Source organism: Microcebus murinus, chromosome 1, assembly GCF_040939455.1.
Source record: "Microcebus murinus isolate Inina chromosome 1, M.murinus_Inina_mat1.0, whole genome shotgun sequence".
Lineage (NCBI taxonomy): Eukaryota > Metazoa > Chordata > Mammalia > Primates > Cheirogaleidae > Microcebus > Microcebus murinus.
In genome coordinates, this window is record NC_134104.1 from 48,224,775 (window position 1) to 48,245,183 (window position 20,409).

A 20,409-nucleotide genomic window follows, 5' to 3' on the forward strand; every position below is an offset into this window, starting at 1 on the left:
AATAGAATACGGAAATGACAAAGGCTGAGGTGCTGAAGTCATCATTTCTGTTCTCTACCCCTTTTTAAATTTAAAAATAAGAATTTTGCTGGGGGGAAAATAACAGAGGAACTAGAGCACTACTTGAAGAAAGATTAAGAGATAAATAGAAAACAATGTCTTCTAAAATTACAATAACTAACGATAGTGTGGTAGTTTGCCTTTTGCAGTAGATGGTGGCTTAAGCCCCGTGGCTTCTGCTTCAAAGGGAATGATGAGGAAACAGGTATTCAGAAAGACTGAGCACCTTCTGCATGAGATTGCCTACATGCAGTGAATAAGGAAGGGACCCAGGTTTCCACATGGAACATGATCCGGTGTTCATCACAATGCTGACAGAGTGTCCTGTTTCATTAGCATTCTATAGATCTGTGTGAAGAAATAAAACATGACATTCCTTAATTAGAGCTGTCATTGTTTTCTGCCAGCTGTAAATGAGGGTCTACTGGTAGGACTTGAGGAAAAGGATAGTCGGAGAAAAGTTAAATGGCTTTGTGTGAAGTACTCTGCTTTACACACTTTATAGTGCACAGGGGGCCTTGACCATGGCATCTATGGTGGAATAAAGTGAGCAGCAGGTTTCTTCCATTTTATCAAGGAGTCTGGAAAAAGGGCCTGTACTAGGTCGGGCAGATAAATTAAACATGGCTTTGTCCCACCTAAAAGCACATTCTACTTTAGTAGAATCAGTAGAATAGCTATTGTCACAAGCCTCTCTCAAAGTGGGCTCTACATGTGGTTCTGGGCACACTAGTATTGACACACTGGGTACTTTACAAATTCCTCTTGTGTAAAATGAGGGAATAAAACTAAGAGAGATTTTAAAGAATTAATAGAGATCTAATGCTTATACACGTCATTTGGTGCCTAAAATATACTTGTAGTAAACACTATTGTCATTATCATTATTATTACTAAGCTGTGGTGAAAAAGATACACATTTTGGGGGTTTAAACAGATGTGAGTTCAAGTTTCTATCTTACCAATTATCCACTGTGTCAAAATGGGCAGATGATTTATCTTTTTATTAGCCACATACTTCCTGTATATTGGGCATATTACTATCCTATGGATGCAGAGTGAAGATTAAATATATATGTCAAGCTTATAGAACACACAATGCCTGACAGATGGCCAGATATCAACAAAAGCTCTCTTCTTGCCCTTTGCCTGAACATGAATAATCTGAGGTTCTTAGCAAAATGCATTTTTGTTCAAGCTGTCCATTAGCCATGTTAGGGAGAAAAATAGCTCTTTCAATCTTTCACTGTTGCTACTTACCTGGCTGACCATTTTCTGAAGCATTTTGCTGTCATAAACCTACATATTTCTAGTCACACTTTGTTCATATATTTGTTTCTATATTTAAACATTCATCTTTTAAATACAAATTTTTAAATAAAAATTTCTGTACTTTATAAAATTTATAAAAATTTTTAAATAAAAATTTCTGTACTTCATACAGAAAAATATGTATACTCAGAAAATGTACAGAAAAATATGTATACTCATGTACCCAACACAAAAATTAAAGAAATATTAACATTTACTTATTTTTTTATTTCAGCATTTACTTATTTTTAGATGTCTATTTTTCTCTTTTTAGAAAATAAAACATTTAACAATGTATTTAAAGCTTTATCCTTCATCTCTTTGAGTTCTCTTTCCTTCTGAGAAATAATGACAGTTTAGTGTACTATTTATTTTTATATTTTAGAACATAAAACTGTATTCATAATATATACTGATTTTGATGTATTTCTTGAAGATTTGATAGAACTCATCTGAAAAACAACTATATCTTTGTTAGGTTTTTAATTTCCAGTTTGATTTCTCTCATACATAAAAGTCTCTTACAATTTTAAGTATATACATTTTAAGATGCATTTTCTAATAAATGTTTGTCTAACTTTTTATTACCAGGGGCATAAAGTTGTTTATATAATTTTCTTTTTTCTCACTGTATCTGTAGTTGTACTCTCCTTTTGATCTCATTATTGCTCAGCTCTTCTTTCAATTCTTAGGAAAAACTATAGCCTATCTTAGTATTCTTCCTAAATTAATAAGTTATGGTCTGAACCATTCTCTGTAGTTTTTCTGGGGTTTTATGTTTGTTTGTTTTCTATTTTACTAGCTCTAATTTTTATTTTCTTAGATCCATCATTCTATGTTTTTTTAATTACTTATTTTATTACAATTATGATTTCAATTGCCAATTAGTTCCTTAGAAACATGTTTTGATATTTCCATATGAAAAAAGTTTTGATGTTTTGATGTATTCAGTATGAAATGTCTGATTTCCTTAAGTACTAAGTTTGACAGTTGATATAGCTGACATTTTACTTTGAAACTTCTTGTTTTATTTTTATTGTGAAGGTACATCCTTAGTCTATCAAACGCATGTTTTAGCTTGTGAGTATCTGTCAAGGTTGTTTTTAGAGCAAATTTTGTGAAACCATGTATAAGTCAAAAATTTATGTTATATTTTCAAATATGAATTCCCTTGTAGAACCAATGCAGCATAGCTTGAAATATCAAAAAAGTGTTTGGAAATGATGTGGCAGAGTACATACATGGTTTGAGTAGTTCTGTTCTAGTGATTTTAATCTTGAAAATGAGCCATGTGGGTGACCTGAGACCAAGGTGGATTATGATGAGCTGAAAGCTGTAGTGGAAGCAAATCCATCTCAACCTAAGAGTGAATTAGCAAGATTTAACATTACTATTCCCACAATATTGAAAGATTTGAAGCAAATTTGCAAGGTAAAGAAGCTGGATAGATGGACATGAATTAAACAAGAGTCAGAAGAGAAATCTTGAAGTTTGCCTTTCTTTGCTGTCACAACATAAAGGTGAACCAGTTTTACACCCTATTGTTTCTTGATGATAAATGGATTCTTTTTGACAACTGCAAGCATTCGGCACAATGGTCGGACAAAGATGAAGTGCTGAAACACAGTCCAAAATGGAATACTCATCAAAAAAAACCTAATGGTGTCTGTTTGATGGTCCAGCTGGTATTATCTACTATAGCTTCATGAAACCTGGTCAGTTGAATGCAGTGGATGTCTACTGAAATGAACTGGACAAAATGATGAGGATGCTTGCTATTAAGCAGCTGAGGTTGGTCAATACAGAGACTAATCCTCTTGCAAGATAACACTCACCTACATGTCACACAAGCAACAGTGCTCAAACTACAGAGGTTGGACATTTCATATTTAATGACCTAATATTTTTTTTTTGCTATTGCATTGGGATCAGAAAATGTCATCTCTATGATAATGATTCATTGGCATTTTTGAGCCTCCTATTGTGGTTTAATACATTGGGAAATTTTGTAAATGTTCTATGTATGCTTGAAAAGAATACACATTCTTTAAGTATTACATGCAGTGCTCTATTGTGTCTTTATTGGAAAATTAATGCTCATATTTCTATACTTTGATGATTTTTTGACTCTGCTTGAACTATTAGTGGGAGATGTATAAAAAAAACAGCTTTTAGCGATGGTGGATTTGCCTATTTCTCATTTTAATGCTTAGTTTTTGCTTTATGTATTTTGAGGGCATACAATTTATGACATACCATGTAATAAGGGATAAGACTCTCTGATGCTTTCTTTCTTTTATTATCTAACTATATTTTTATCCCAAAAAATTCATTTTGCTTTAAAATTGGTTTCAGGTAATATAGCTAACTGCATTCTTTTTCTTGATTTTTAACATCATGGTTCTCTTTCATCTCTTTACATTTTAAATTTCTGTTTTATTTTGCTTTAGGAATAATTCTTTTAAACAGCATATAGCTGTTTTATTTTTCTTAAGATCTTCAATTGGTGAATTAAATTTAGTTTATTTGTGTGTGTGTGTGTGTGTGTATGTTTGTGTGATTGCTGACGTATTTGGATTCACTTGTATAATCTTATTTGGTGTTTATTTTGTTTATTACACATTTTCTGAGTATACTTTTCTTTTTCTCTGTTCTATATTTTATTGACTAATTTTTCTACTTATATTTTTTATTTCAACTTAGTTAAAAATATTATATTCTGTGTTTATTCTTTTAGGGGTGACTTTGAAATATTAAATATTCTTAAAATAAAAAATAAAAGATAATCTCAATGCAGTCAATAACTCTATCCGTTTTCTTAACAACAACAAATCTTAAAAATGTTTAAGTCTGAATGAATATTTTACATTTTACATTGTAATATCTTTCTTGCCTTTTAGTTACATATTGTGTTTCACCTCCAAATTTATTATTCTTGTTGCTTTATACAGACAATACTTATTTATATTTTGCTCTATTTTTATAAATTCCATTATGTTCTCTGGATTTGTTTCCTGATTTTTCACTTGTTTATTCTGGGAGATTTCTTTTTTTTTTCTTTTAAATCTTGGAGGACATTATTTTGTAGTTCTTTCAGTTAAGGTTTGAGTTGAAAATTTCAGTGTTTACCTGGAAATATTTTTATTTACCACTTGAGTAACAATTTAACTGTTTATATGATTCTATGTTAACAATTATCTGACCTGTGAACTTAGTTATACTATTATCTAACCTCTAGCCTTTATTTTTTTTTAATTTCAAAACATCAGGGGTACATTGTTTTTTGTTACGTAGATAAATTGCACCATGCTGAAATCAAAACTTTCAGTGTACCCGTCACCAGAATAGTGTACATTATACTAGATGGGTAGATCTTTATCCCTCACCCCCTCCAACCTTTCTGTTCTTAGTTTCCAATGTCCATTACACCACTTTATGACTATATGGACCCATTGTTTAGCTCCTACTTATAAGTGAGAAAGTGGGGTATCTGTTTTTCTATTCCCTGAAATACTTCACTTAGGATAATGGTCTCCAGTTCCATCCCAAGTTGCTGTAAAAAATAAGGGCATACCTCTAACCCTTTCTAGGGAAAGACAAAGATATAAAATGTAGCCCAATTGTCAAAAAACATTTATTGGGTGTTGGGCAGGTGGGAGAGGGGAGGATGGGATGGGTGTATACTTACATTATAAGTTCAATGCCCACCACCTGGAGGATGGACACAATTGAAGCTCTGACTCAAGGGGGGAGGGGAGGCAAGGGCAGTATATGTAACCATAACAACATTTGTACCCCCATAATATGATGAAATAAAAAAATGTAAAAAAAATATTATTTTTGGTATTAAAAATTTTCCTTTTCTTTATACATGGTGCTCTTTTGTATACAATCTTCAGATTAGAATTGATTTTAAGATTGTCTTTTTTATACTGATTTTTATAATTTTGCTTTAACATATTTAAATTTTTACTCTGCTAGAAGCTTTTAATATTTTTGAATCTCAAGATTTGTATCTTTCATTCTAAAAAATTTTCAGACATTTTTACTATTACTTCTCCAAAATTTTTACAATATTTTTCTTCCAGAATTTGATTTGGATTGTTCATTCTATTCTCCATGAATCTTAACCAATATTTGATGTTCAAAATTTTTTTCTCTGAGACAATTTGTTCATTATTTCATCAAATTTTATTTCAATTCACAAACTTTTTCAGTTGCGTGTTCTTCAACACATTCATTAAGATTACATTGCAATTCTACTTATTTCATTTCTACTAGTTTTCCTGGATTATTTTATTATTTTTCTGTTTTTCCACAAAATTTCTTGATTCTTTTTATTCTTTGTTGTTAATTACTTCAACAAGTATTGTCTTTCATTTTGATATTTTATTATCTTAATTCCTTATGACACTTATCTTTTGGTTTTTCCAACTAATGGTTCTTATTTATTGTAAATTTTGTCTGTATGTGTGTACATATGTGTGTGAGAGCTCATTTTTAGTGGCACTGTCCTGTTTGGTAGGATTTACAGCTGGGCTGGGCATAGGAAGTTCACTTATTCTGAGTCTGCTATATCTTCAGGGTTGTCTAGTTCATGCATAAATTTTATGTTACCTTCTTGGCTTAGGGTTTCTTAAAAAATTGAGGAAAATAAATTTGATCCTGAAACATGTAAGAGTCATAAGTCAAGGTTTTTCTTACCCAGGGATTATGTTTTCTGCAGCTTGAGCTTCCTTGCCATTTCTCTCAGCCTGTTGGACAACATTTTATAATCACACTTACTCTAAGTACATTGATCTTTGAGAGTCCTGTCTTCAGCAAACCTGCAGCTTGGTCTTTTGCTTTCAGGTAAGTATTAAAATCTGAGATTTTGTTGGGTTAATGTGACAAATAACCTACTAGAATATGTACTTAGTTGTTTGAATACTAATCATTCTGTTTTTTTAGATTTTGTGTTTTTTTATGGCACATAGAGATTACCTTTCTTCTTATTGGTGAGCTCCATGATGTATTTATGGTCGCTTTTATTGTTGTTGCTATCTTTTATGCAGTAATTCTAGGTGCTACGGATAAAAGATTTATTCATATTATGTTAAGTCTCCCTCTGGTTTATAATTGGAATTCTCTTCCTGTTGAACCTTTATAAGGAAGCTAAAAACGAGGATGTTTCAGGCTACTAGATTCTAAGAAAGAACATTAGGGACATATTTTAGTTATTGAGATACAACTTTCAAGATTTGTGGCTTAAGCATATATGACGTTCACTAGTATTTATTTATTTATTTCATAGTGTTTGTTAAATCAACTCATCAAAACACAAAACAAACAAATAAAAATAGAGCAAACAAAAACAAAAACTCAAATGGTCTGGGACCTAAGCAATAATAACTGGCAAGTCGTAGTTTTTGAGAAACTATTTACAATTTTCTAGTTAAGCATTAAAGTAGATATGTACTATCTAAGCTCAAGTCACATGAAAATAAAAATTCCATAGCACATAGTAGGAAACTAGAATAGTAAAAAATTCTTTATCACCTGTGGTCTTAAAAATTAGGTGAATATAGTTATCAATGCATTTTTGCATTTATTTGAATATTTGTAGATGAAATGCATAGTATGTTTGAATTTTAATAGTTTACTAGATGATGAATATATTATTTCTATCCTTTAATAAACACTTATAATAATTAATTTTAATAATTATTGTTAGTCCTTTTTAAAAACTTTTGTTTTTGATTTGTTGAAATGACATCTACTGACACTTGATTTTTAATTTTTTTATACTCTTAGATTATAATCATATCAATGAATAAAAATATGCCTTACTCATCTTTGAGTTCTCTATGATGTTCAGTAAATTACTTGGGATGGAAATAAAACTCAAAGTTAAATTGAATTACATTTTGTTAAAATAGTTGAACCTACTTGGTGTATAGATGACCTTGACAACTACTGAGCAATTGTTTTTCATGGAATAAAATGGACCTTGATTATCTGCATCATATCAGAACCAGAGTGTCTGTAGTCACTCACTCAAGTGGGAAAAATACTAATGCTTTTAATTTTATCTGTGCAAATTGACACTTTCTAATACTTCTAATATTTTTATTGTGCCACTAAATCTTCTATATAATTTAAGAGTAGTTAACATATCATGTATTTTCTTCCACCAATATTGCATTTTTGCTTTCAAAATTAACATAAATGTTGTTAGAGAAATGTAGCAATGAACTATAATAAATCTCATTCAGTAGCATTGTTACATATCATTATAAATCCCAATAAAATTGTTATTTTTCTTAATAAAAACATTATTGAAAACTATGGCTTGATATTCTTATTGTTTTGCTCACAGAGGCATGAAAAACAATATTAAAAATACAATTGTTTTTCTGCTTTTCTTGTATTTGTTATTCCCAATCCAATTACAAAAGCTTGAACTGTGAGAAAGTAAAAATACATATTAATTCTTCAGTAACAGTTTTTCTAACTCTAATGACAAAATTTTCCTTAAGTATGAATATCCCAAAAGAGGGAGCTTTTATTAATAATATAAAAAATTACAAGACTATAGAAACTAAATTTCATTTTAATAAATAGTTATTGAGTGCCTAGTACAACCAGAATACTATGTTAGGCACTAGGGATGCAAAAGTAGTCAAACATTGGTCCTGTTTTCAAAGAGTTTAGTAATAGAATGACTGTATTGTTAGATGTATAGCTTTTCAAGATAGTATAGAGCATTATTAGGCTTTGATTCTGTCATAAAAGTAAAGTTTCTATACAGAAATGTGAAAAGAAATTTTCCTTCTAGAACTGGGTTGTAAATGTATTTCTGAGAGAAGAAATATAAAATTGCACAGACATAGCACAATGGCATATCAGGTGAAATAAAGTCTTTGAATATTGCTTGATATATGAGTGGCTGGGAAGCTCTAAGACATGAGTTTGGAAAAGTGAATTGTGGATATACCTTTTAAATTACAATTTGAGAACATGAAGAATCATAAGGAATTAAACTACACTTTTAAAATCTGACACTTGGCAGTGAATATTGATATCTAGTTATGGATGTTGTGCTCAAGTCAAGATACTGAAAACAGAAACAGAAAACTAATAAATTATTCTGGAAGAAAAGTTGACAGTAATGTAGAACACATTTAACAAGAACTCAGAAATATGCTATGAGAGTTCTGTAGATACTTGCAGTGGCTGATAAAATTTTTTCTAGGATTAATCTAATAATACTTGACCAAAAAGCATTGTACAGAATGTATTTGTTATCAACTGACAGGGTGAAGAATATAGAAATATACAGTTTCTTTACCTCGGTTACAGATATGAAATACTAGTAAAATGATGTCAGCTAATTTTAAATGTACTTAACTGTTAGAAGAATGTGACTTCCATTAGAAAATCATCCTTATAATAATTTATTTTTTCACGCATCTAATGATTTATTGAGTATAGGTATGTTCCATGAATGTGTCCATGCATATTAATGCAGATGGATTTAGTATTTGCTAATACTTATTTTGTAAAATAATTTTTGAAGTGTTTAGAAGTATGGGCTTTGTATTAGGATTCTCAGAGTTTACAGTTTGGCTTTGCCAAATATACATGAACTTGAACAAGTAATTTCACTTCTCTTACTTTGACCTTCTTCAGCTTTACAATAATGATGTGTATATTAATATAACATGAGTCCTGGTGAAAACTTACTATCAAAACTATACGCCAGAGCACTAGTCGATAGTTTGTCAATCGCCCACAGTGTAAGTGGAAAGAAAATGACCTTATATATATTACATACATGTATTTGTGTGTATGTGTATAAATCTTATCTATACTTTCTATATGTACTTCTATAATACATATCGAGGCAGTATAGGACCTCATATTCTGTTAAAAATACAATGTATAAATTTTGTTTCAATTAGCTATCTTTGAATTTTGTGGAGCTATATCTTATTAGGTTGTTGTAGATAATACCTTATAATAAGATTAATAATGAGTTTATTCTTGAAATAAAAGACATTTTAATTTTGTTATTTTTTGTTTGTTCATCTTTCCAATATTAAATGTATCTTTAATAATCAGTTGATTTGAAGAAATCTTTTTAAGTAAGTCTACTTGATATGGGTAAACTTAGTTAAAATTAGATAGGATAATATATAAATACAATTAATTAGCACACGCAAACTATAGTTTATATCAATGTGCTAAAAGTTAAGGATGGATTTGTAATTATTGGTTCATCTTTCTTTATTCTTTCATTTAAAACCATTTCATGAGTGTCTATTAGGTGCAAAGAACACATTTAGATAGCAGCAATGGAATCAAACAGAGTAAATTCAACTGTCCAGAATCAGATAATTAAAAAGTTAAAATAAAATATATATTAGAAGGATTTAAGTACTATGAAGAAGAATGAAACCAGGATAAAGAGACAAGGAAGTATGTGATATGGTGGTGGTGAGAATGAGAAATAGTGAATAGCAGCTTTGAAGAGGGGGGTTAGATCGTGTGCACTGCACCTATTAGGTATTAATTTACCTATCCTTACTTTTGCCTCCTACCTGCCCAATACCCAAAGAATGGTATTATTATATGTGCACTTAAGTGTTGTTCAGTTAATACCAATTTGATGGTGAGTACATGTGGTGCTTGTTTTTCCATTCTTGTGATACTTTACTTAATAGGATGGGCTCCAGCTCTTGAATAAGTAAATAAAGAACGTTTTTTTAAAAATCTAAAACATGATAGAAAAAAAACCAACACTTTTTTTCCTAAAAGAAAGAAAGTGAATTTCTTTTTGTGGAAAGGGAATAGAACCATACCAGCAAAAAATAATGCAGAATGATCAACTTAAGCATATATCTGACAAATTTACTGTAGCCTTAGGATGAATTAAAAGGTTTATGGCTTATATCAGTAAAAGGGAGCCATATAGAAGAAGGAAAACTCAAGATGATCTTAGCCTTGTCCACATCAATCTGGAAAAGAATAAAATGTTCTCTACCAAGGTTTGAGAATAGGGAAGTTTTAAGAATTCTATACCAAATAGAGTTGTCCTTTAAGTATAATGCAAAATGCATTTATGTATTCAGAAAATCCAGAAATAGAGCACTCATAATTCACTCTTGGAAAACTGCCAAAAATTATTAAAGCAAAAATGTAAATCGAAAAAAGCAATTTCATAATAAAGATGCTGTGATAAAATGACTGATGATAATCATTCAAATATATTTAAATACAGAACTAAGACTGATCAATCTTGCCAACCATGGTAGATCTTGAAATGGTAGAATATTTTAGATACCAAGAGACCATGTGGAATTCTGAAAACTCACCTTTTATCAGGTAGTCTGACTTTCCACACACATGTGACTACAAGTCACCAACACCATCATTTCTAAAGTTAAAAATGAGTGTAAACCACTCTAGCCTTAGAGAAAATTATCATGGATGGATATCATGGATGAAGTGTAATGGGGCTTCATTCCAAAGGACATCTTAAAAGTCAATATGTAGAGTACTTTTTGTGCCTCTAAAGATACAAGAATATACAAATTTTATTCAGAATCACTTCTTGGCTTTGGCAAGTGATTAAGCTGACTGCTATGGTCACTGTCATCTGTACTATTGAATTTTTTAACTGGACAGTTTTGTTGATTCCGTTATCTGACATAATTTTGAAAGGGCAAAATTTTATTTCCCATAGGAGTACTTTCCAATAGCTGGCAGGAATTCAGACTGGAAAACTGATGAAGTTCACTGGCATGGGACACATTTCAGAAGCAGTTAACTAAAAATGAGAGCAAACTAACCAGAAATGAAGTCATATTACCCTTAGATAAGAATAGGCCCAAATCCCATTGGCCATTTCCAGATTATTTTGTTCCCTCATGATGTATGACAACACAACACACTGGCTCTTATCCTATTATACTATGGAGGGACTTCAAAACACTTCTGGAAAATGGAATGAAAAGATAAAAATAGAAAATGTAAACTATTTTTGAATATATAGTCCATCATTTCTTGTAGCTGAATAGGACTCCATGATGTACATATACCACATTTTATTCATCCACTCACGTATTGATGGGCACTCGGGTTTTTCTTACGCACCATCAAATTGGTTTTAATTGATCAACACCTAAGTGCACATATAGTAATAACATTCACTGAGTGCCAGGCCCTTGGGAGGGGGGAGGAGGGGATGAGTATATACATACATACCTATGTATGTATGAGTGCAATGCACAATGTCTGGGGAATGGACATGCTTGAAGCTCTGACTGGAGAGGGTGGCAAGGGCATTATACACAACCTAAACATTTGTACCCTTATAATATGGTGAAATAAAAAAACAGAATTTGAAGAGGGGGAGATACAGACTTTATACACACACACACACACACACATACACACACACACACACACACACACACACACACACACACTCCATCAAAGTCAAGACACTTGTAAGGAAGATACTAGCCATTCAGACCGTCCCTAAAGGACTGAGGTTCCTGGTTATTTAACCATGTCAATATGTTCTTTTTATATTATTAGTATTAGCTGAAGAAAAACAGGTGCCCTTTAGAGATTTTGTATTATTAGGAAACAAAAAGAAGTCAGAAGGAGCAAAAATCACAACTGTAGATGAATACCTAATGATTTCCTATGAAAACTCTTACATCAAAAATTGCTGTTTTTTGGGTGTGCAGAATGAGCAGGAACATTGTGATGGAGAAGCACTCTCTGGGAAAGCTTTCCCAGGTGTTTTTCTGTTAAAGCTATAGCTAGCTTTCTCAAAACACTCTCATAATAAGCAGAGGTTGTTGTTCTTTGGCACTCCTGAAATTCAACAAACACAATGCGCAGAGCAAATGTTGCCATGACTTTTGCTTTTTACCATCTATTTTTGCTTTGACTGGACCATTTCTGTCTCTTGGTAGCCATCAATTTGATTGTGCTTTATCTTCAGGATCCTACTAAAACAGGTTTCATCTGTTGTTACAATTCTTTGAAGAAATGCTTCAGGATCTTAATCCCATTTGCTTATAATTTCCATTGAAAGCTCTGCTCTTGTCTGCTACCAATCTGGGCACAATGGTTTTGATACTTATCAAGTAGAAAGTTTACTTGACTTTAATTTTTCAGTCAGAATAATGTAAGCTGAACCAATTAACATGTTGATGTGTTGGCTATTGTTTCTACTGTTAATTTATGGTCCTCTTAATTGAGGGCAAAAATAAGATTAATTTTTTCCTGAAAATGGATGTGGATGGTCTACCATTGTGGGGTCTACTTTCAACATCAACTCCTCCCTTCTTAAAGCAAGTTATTCATTTGTAAACTACTGATCCCTCTGGGTCATTGTATCTATGACATTTTTATAAATCATCAATGATTTTACCACTCTTTCACTCAAACTTCACCATAAATTTGATGTTTGTTCTTGCTTTGATTTTAGCAGAATTTGTGGTGCTGTGATAGAGCACTTTTAAAACTGATGTCTTATTATTCTTATTGCCTCAAACTAGATCCTTTTTAAATATGTTATAACAAGTTAGTATGAGCTTATTTGCTGCAGAAATTTTTAGAGTCCATGTATAGTTATTTTATAATATGCATTTTTAATTTTTTTATTTTTAATTATTATGGGTACATATTATTAGTGTGTATTTATGGGGTATATCTGATGTTTTGATACAGGCATACAGTGTGAATTAGTCAAATAAGGGTGATTGGGCTATTCATCACCTCAGGCATTGACTATTTCTTTGTTTTAGGAACATTCTGATTCTATTTTTTTAGTTATTTTATAGTATACCTTCACTTTTTTTGACTGTTTTTTCCATGACCTTTTTAAAGTCCCCTGGAATTATATATAGCAGTATTGGCCTTATCTGTTACTGGAAGTTAGATTGCATCTTACACCACTCCATGCCCACAATAGTAAAAGTTATACCTTTACAGAGTGACTCTCATTCAGATGGCAGGTTGTTTTCCTGGATAATGGTGCCATTGAATCATCCAACATTAAAAGTTTTACTTAGTATGCAAATTAACATGAAATACGTTTAAAACCCAGATCTGTTTAAAACAGGGCAGATATTTTGAATAAAAAAAAATAGCCTACTATTTTGCCCACTAGTTCCAATAGCAGAACACAGGGAGACTCCTTATGTCTGGGTTCCAGAGCTTCAATAAGTCTTACCTTATAATAGTATATGTAAAGTACCAGCATCACCCTGCAAAGATCAGATCCCTAAGCCACAGTAACATCAGCAGTGTTCCCTTGGTTCATCCTGGGTATTGGGATTAGAGCAACAGGCTTCAGAAGACTTTACATTATTTAATTTTGGACATTTTTCTGCTTAGGACAATCCAGATTTTACTACGTAAAACTACAAACAAATTGTCTTATGGTAGTAGTATAAATATTTTATTGAAATTTCTGTGAAAAAAATGAAGAGCCTATGGACTTTAACAAGTTATGATGATACAATGGATGAGGAGACAAAAACTTGTTTTCAAAACTAAAGAAAAAAGATATTCAAACCCTATTATTTACACCTCTTATTAAAGTCACAAGATTCCATCTAAATATCTTTGTGAAGGGTAATAAAAAAGAAGCTAGAATGAAAAATGTAATAAAAGCAAAAGATAGAAAACTCACACCAGAAAAAAAAAATGACCATACACTGTGGTCTGAAGTTTTCCAGTAAAATTGGCTTGGAATAACTATATAAACCCATCTGGTTCATGACTTTTTGATGGTGTACATTTATCCTTTCAGATCTTATATTGAACATAATATATCACCATATATGGAATGGATATAGTTTTTATTAGAGAAAGTTAGATCTTATCAAGCTGAAAAACTATGAACTTCAGAAAGAAATTGGGTATTTATGCCAGAGAAAGAAATGTTCTTTAAAACATTGACTTTCAGTGTTTTCAGCAAGATACATACTTAATAAATAAGTGCTCCCGTGCAAAACTTCTTGTAAAATCTTCACTTTTGTGAGTTATAGAGTGGTTAGTCTTGGATTTGGGCTTTTGTTGAAAACAGTTACATGTTATATATCAATTGTTTAAATGTTTGCTCTTTAGTAAATTTACTTCATTAGTTGAAATTGATTTTTATTAGAAAAATCTCCTTGAAAATCCAAACTCAGTCATAAGTATATCTGTCAAATAAGATTTAGCTTAAATTTCACATTTCACCCAATTAATCAATTGAAATCATAGAGAAGATGCAAATTTTATAGCACATCTACTCATTATAATAAGCCTACTCTAAATCAAACCCTTTGTCGTTAACTTCAGTAAGAAGTAGGATTACTTTTCCAAGACCTAGAGGATTATATGAAAATGGATTAAGGCTGCTTTATCTATTAAGCCAATCACAGATTCTGTCATACATTCCTTCACCTGAAATTAAATAGAAAATGCTCTTAACAAGAAGGAATAATACCTCATAATTTCAGACAACTGAATTGCTAAATAGAGTGATAAATTTTAAATCTCATATTAAACACATAGGCCAAAGGTACAGGAAATAGGAAACTGATTGGCATGCAACGTTTAAACACTTTAAGATAAAGGAAAATTTTATCTGTTTGCAACTAACTTAAATTTTTGTGCATTTTTAACACATAAATAAATTTTCTCTTTTTTAAATACTCATTTTGAACTGTATTATATTTTCGATTTAAATACATATGCAGTTGTCACTACTGCCAAATATAATATGAACATGAAATTTAATTTTGCATTTATTTGAAAGTGAATGTAATAGAATGATTTCCTCTTTACTTTTTACTCTGATGCTTATCCCCTTCTCTGGAGAGAATATCTAGTTTTCTTTAACCATGCAAATAATGCAACTAAATATTTAATCAACTTTGATACAAAATTACTGATTTAAAACAAAATCATGAGAAGAAAATTAATAAAATAGAAATAGGTCAGAACAGTATTGAAAAAATACAAAAAAGGAGAAATAAAGGAAAAATCTAGTCCTCTTAGGTAATATAGTCTATTTTTTAAAATATGGCAATTAAAACAGTGGCTTAATAATAATAATAGACTAGAAAACTCAAAAGAAGAAGCAGAATAGTTACTTCAAAACCATATTAGATATAGATAGCAGTTAACATATTAGAAGGGGATATGACTCAATGCTATGTAAATAATACAAATCAAATACAAAAAAAAAAAGCAGAGAAATGCTGATGTATAAATGGATAAAGAACTCACACAGTATAGTTACTAAAGAAGGAGTATCGATGGGGAGTATATGACTTTGCTGGGCCTGCCATAACAAAGTACCACAAACTGGGAGGTTTAGAACAAGAGAAATTTATTATCTTTCAGTTCTGAAAGCCATAGTCCAAGACCAAGGTGTAGGCAGCCTCTGTTCTTTTTGAGAGCTGTGAAGAAATCTGGTCCATGCTTTTCTCCTTGTTTCTGGTGCTTTGCCAGACATTTTTGGCCTTCCTTGGCTTCTGCTGCATCACCCTGACCTTTGCCTTCCTTCACATTTCCACAACATTGTCCCTGTGTGTGTGTCTGTATCCAAATTTTTCATTTTTACACAAACACTAGCCATATTGGATTAGGGACTTACCCTACTCTAGTATGCCCTCATCATAACCTAAGTATATCAGCAATGATACTATTTCCTAATAAGATCATAATCTAAGGTACTGACAGTTGAAACTTTACCATATGAATTTAGGGGAAAGAAAAATCAACCTGTAACAGGTTGTAAGCTCCTAAATATAAACTCTATTCTGCATGTAATGAAAGAATTTCAAATTAAAATTATCAGCATAATACCATTAAAATAAATAAATATTTACATTATTAAATAATGATAAATCAATAAATCACTTCCACAAACTCCTAGTGACTTTTCAAGTCTGTGCTATCATCCTGGGGAAGGGGCGGAATCTGTCAAAATGTACCAAATATCTTCTAATTCTGTATTTGGCTAATCATTTAACATGTGAGAATATCTTCAAATAAAATTATTTTAAAAGTAGTTACATGTTTTCAGAAAGATGTTCCTCAAGACATTTTTATTTAATAAATACCAGAAAAATGATTTCCAACTTTAGGGAACAATGGAGCAGATTGGTTGTCTTTCAAGATATATATGATCCAGACATTAAATAATGGTGGCTAATTTCTTTAGAGAATTACTAATATGCTAGGTATTAATCTAAACACATTATTTGTATTAACACAGAGAAAATTTATAAAGACCTGATGAGGCATAAGCTACTATTATCTCTGTTTTATTTTGTATAAGCTTTAAGTGTAGAAAAGTTAAATAACTTGTCTAAGGTCAGTCACCTAGTTCTGTAAATAACAGAGCTGGGATTAAAACCCAGGCAACACCGCTCCAAAATCCATCTTCTTAACCACTTTGCTAAAATGACTTTATAAACTGATATTGAATTACGTATTACCAGATTGTTTAAATGAAACAAGGTATAATATTAAACATTTATTACAGTTTACAGTTATTTGTATTGGAAAATAAGTGAGGAAAATAATATGCTAAGATATTAACATCTGTTGCCTTGGAGTTTATCAGTGATCTTTATTGTTACTTGAACATTGGTATTATTTTTTAATATATTTAAAATTTTTAAATGGGACATTAAAAATACTAAGATGTTTATAGACATTTTTGATATGTGATGTTTACTGGATCAAATACAACAGTGAGATACTTGAGAATTTAAACTTCTGTTCCTCTCTAGGTAAGCTCTTGTTTTCTCAATTTAAGCTCGAGGCAGTTAGATACACTGACAAAATATAAATAGATTACATGTTTTGTATAATTAACCTAGGGTCACTATCTATTAGAGTTTAGTTTGCATCACTACCTTGGGGAACTGTGGAATACTCAGGGTGCTCCATGTGACCTAATTTGCATATATGACCCAGAGCCCTGATGCACAGGCATATTCCAAAGGAATTTTAGCCTGTTGCTAGGTTCTCTGGTTCTTAATTTTGGTGACTACCACACAGAATTATATTCACTAAAATATTCCTTAAAAAAATGACCCTCCCCCTCAATTTCACATTTTCCCCCAGCATCATGTGTATATTATACTTATTGCCTGAATATTGAATATGGTGGCAGAGAGAGAGGGATGTAACTGAATATGAATTAATTGCAACAGTTTATAGTCAGTAATCTCAAGTATTAAACAAAATCATCTTTATTTTTGGCTAATCATGGCTACAAACAAGAAAAAAATATGACATTATCTGGTTTCAACCTCTATTGCTTCATATCCAGTTGTATGCTTCAAACCCACATATTTAAAATTTATTATTTCATTCAATATTTCTTGCTAAGTATGTGATGTATTACATTATAAAAGGCTTATATCTCTAAAATAATTTAGGAAGATTTCAGAGAAATCCCTTAAACCTTGGGGGAAAATTTGATAAAATGCTAACAGCAATATTTCTGGTAACAAGGGAGAAATTCAGATTTTAGAGCTGAGACATCAAGTCAGACTTAAATCAGTCACAAGGCTGATAATTTAAGCACCCAAGATTTTGCCCTGATAACATTCTGCATCGTTCAAGCCAAAAGTCAAAATTTCCTCTACGTATTAGAAGAGCTTTCTTTATAGGGAAAATTTAAAAAGGTGTTGTTGTCTACACTGGAGAAAAAAATGTAAAAAATGAAGTTTTTTAATAGCTTCCAAAGATTGGAACTTTAAGATGCTCTTTCTGCAAAATATTTAGGTCTAGCTTTACTTGAAATTTATCTAAAGACATAGACACATACACACACAAAAAAAAAAAAAAGAAAGAAAAAAAATGAAAAGAGAAACTTTGAGTTTGGTCACGTTTATTTTTATTCTGTGAGGATTTTCAGTTATGGGTGTCTTATGCTTTTATCATATCCAGTTTAATCATAGGTCTTTTATATAATAGCTTAATATGAAAAACATAATATCAATCATTCACACTAATATGTGAATTTAAATTAATAGATCTCTTCTTTATGTTAAAGCCATCTCGATAAATAGTTGTGTTTTCTACTAGACATAAAACTAGCCTCGAGTTAGAAAGATTCAGACTAACGTTTATCAGTATCATATGTCTTTGCATTATTAAAATAACAGGTTAATCAAGTTAGCTGTCATTTTAATATGCAGAAAAATTAGCCAAAATTATAATCTGAGGCATACACTTTTAATTTAGTATGCCAAAGATATAGGTAACATCAAAGGTTTTGGGACATTTTTCTAATTTATGTGATGTATGTATAGAGGGCAATACATTGTTTAGAACACAAAGGTGACAAGGATCAGAAAATTTTTTCCCTTTGCCCATATTCACTTTCTTTAATTTAGTATCATGTCTTTTATTCAAAGATCAATATTTATCCACAGAAATTTTGGCACATATTCCAACTAGTTGTGACCTGTGAGAACTTTTGTTTACTGTGGTTTAGAGATGAGGTAGAATATGGGCAATTTTCTGATTCAAAGTCTCATTTCAGATGCTAACATTTGGGGCAAAACTATGGGAAAAGGTGTGAAAGAAGAAAGAGCTTGAGTGGGTCTTATTTACAAAAGTAAAAAATAAACAAAAAGGAGACTGTGTACATGAATACACACCTGCTGTATCTTATATTTTGGCTTTCATGTGCTTCAAGTAAATGAGGTCCTATCACCTAGCAGTTCTGAGGGATTCCTTCCATGCAAGCATTTGGCCTTCTATGTGCCAGATTGTGACTGATGCCTATGGTCTATTTTCCTCCTCTCCCCAAGTTTGGAGCCTCTTTGTGACCAGCTGATTTTTATGTCAAGTCCCAGTTCTGATAATTGAGGGTTTTCTCTGTTCTAAAACCTTCCCTTGATTATCTGATGACTGCCTTGCGTTTACGGAATTAGACTCTGCTCCCTTCCTCCCCTGTGCCTCAATTTGCCCAATTGTCTGGGTACTCAGTGTCCATCCTCTCTACTCCAATATACTACCCCACAAAGTTTTCCAAGTATATCTAGTATTGTGCTGATAATGCGGAAAACTTTTGTTCATCCCATTATTAATACTTATTAATGCCTATTGTGTGGCATAGAATATTCTATATAATGGGAATGTAGAGATAAAACATAATCTCTAGCCTAAAGGAGTTTTTAGTGTAAAACAGAAAGATCCACTTTCCATTAGTCTATCTCTGTTTTGAGGGAGGAAAACCCAGGGAACTATGGGGAAGAGAAGAGGGGTATCCTAGGTAGATTGGCTGCCATAGGGGTGGCATTAGAAGTCAAGCACTGTTAAGAACATGCTCTTTAAGAAGGTGATGCTTGAGCTGATAATATAAGGATTTCTTTTATCTCTATATTCACTCTTTTACCCTTGTCGGTGTATTGAAGAAGCTATAGCTCTATTGTTTATTTGAAATTAGTAACAGACTTACAAGAAAAGTGGAGGACTCTTATGAGTGTGGTAGATTATAGGAGCAATGAACCAAGTACTATGTGTCAAGATGTTTTAGTTCAAATTCCAGTCTTCTCTTTGATAGCCTTTTGTGACCAATTCATTCGCATCTCAATGTCTAAGTTTTCATATAGACAATTTTAGAGATCTGGGTGTTACCTAAAATATCTTATTTCATGAGCTACCTCTCAGGAGTCTTATAGGATAATTGATAACCTTTTTGTAAGTGGCATTAGGAGGGAAAACTCATGAATAGAATTTGAGTCTTAGTGCCACATAAACTACTTTCCCTGAAGCCTAACAATAAAAGATAAATGTAGCATCTACCAGCCAGCTTTTTCACTGCTCTTAACTGATAAGAAACAAACTGAGCTGGGATCCTTTTCACTATCAATATGGATTTATAGGGGAATATGTCTGGAGATGTAAATTTTTTTTGGACTGCATTCATGTAAAAAAAGAAAATCATACAGTTATTTTAAGCTTTACCTGTCATTCATTTTCAGAAACTTGTTCTACATGGATATTATCTTC